Source organism: Caloenas nicobarica, chromosome 5 (genome assembly GCF_036013445.1).
Source record: "Caloenas nicobarica isolate bCalNic1 chromosome 5, bCalNic1.hap1, whole genome shotgun sequence".
Lineage (NCBI taxonomy): Eukaryota > Metazoa > Chordata > Aves > Columbiformes > Columbidae > Caloenas > Caloenas nicobarica.
This window is the reverse complement of record NC_088249.1, coordinates 4,225,666-4,227,071: the sequence shown is the minus strand read 5'-3', so window position 1 is coordinate 4,227,071 and position 1,406 is coordinate 4,225,666.

Sequence of the window (1,406 nt, the reverse complement as noted above, 5' to 3'; positions counted from 1 at the left end):
GAGATGGGGCGCGCCGCTAGAGGGGCGGGATCAACCCGCGGCCGCTCCGCTATTGGATCCCTCAGCCCCAGCCCCGACCAATCGGGTCGTATCCCAAAATCCGCCCCGGGCTGTAAGACCCCCCTAGCCCGGCCGCCCACCCCCCTCTCCTGGCTGGGTACCCCGGTGGCATCCCGGGGTGTGGAACATCAGCGATGCTGCGGGGGGGAGAGCGGGGATCCCCCACTTCATGCCCCGCCGCTCCCCAGGACCCCCATTAGCCCCCCCCCGCTGTAACGCCCCCGGAGCTGGGCCCGCAGCCAACAGGGCCGGGGCCGGGGCGTGGGCGAGAGGCCGTGGCCGCTCCCCGCTCCCTCCCCGCGGATCCCGCTCCCTTGGAGCCGCGCAGAAACGTGACTCCTTATCCACAGGGGACCGGGGAGTTGCGAGGGGGGGGAGGACCGAAAACTGGGGCAGCCACCGGGCCAAAATCTGTCGTGCAGCTCAACTGGGAAGTTGTCAGAGAGCAGAGGTCATGGGGTCCCCATGCACCCCCCATGGGGTCCCCACACACGATGGCCTGGGCACGGGGTCACCGCTGTTTATCCTTTCTCAGACCCGTCCTCCCTCATCGTCTCCATTCAGAGAGGTCTGAAGGGGTCAACACTTCAAGGACAGGCAGCTGGGGGGGTTCCCTGGCTTTGAATTTGGGATGTTGGGGTGGGGGGACCTGCAATGGTGGAGAAAAGGACAACCCCAAATGCAGGCAGCTGGACTCAACTGAGCGCTCCTGGAAATCCAGAGCAGGCAAAAGTTTGGCTCCATCTTCTTGGAGAGCTTCCTGCTTCCCTGGCCTCAGGCCAGTGTTAATATCACATCTGTCCCAAAACGTACACATGCCCAAGGAATGCCAGATAACAAGGAGAGAAGTGTCAAACCCCCTAGACTGGCGAGAGAAATAAATCAGGGACACATTCATGGCATTCCTGGTAGGAATCCTCCCAGGGGAAGCAGCTGGATGCCATCTGCCCCATCCCTGTTGCGCTGGTGGGGATTCGTCACTGTGGCCCCTGTCCCCTCCATCCCGGGCAGCGTGTGGGCTGCCACAGCCCTGGCATCCTGGAACGCAGCTCCCACCCTTGCCGGGGCTGGGGACGAGCTGTTCCAGCGAGCGTGACCCAGGGGGGCCAAATCCGGACAGGCTGCCCTCGCTTCAGCTGCAGGCAGCTGGCCGGCTCCAGCCCTTGGAGGGAGACTCCTCGCCTGGCCACAGAAAACCATTTGGGCTGCGAGCAGGGTTCAGGCCAGCTGGACACGGTCTGCAGCCTTCGAGGAGTTCCCTGTGCCAAAAAAAAAAGACTTTTTTTTTGAAGCTCAGACAACCCCAGGGCTGCTTCTGGGGAAATCAGGCGCCACGAGGGGCTGGA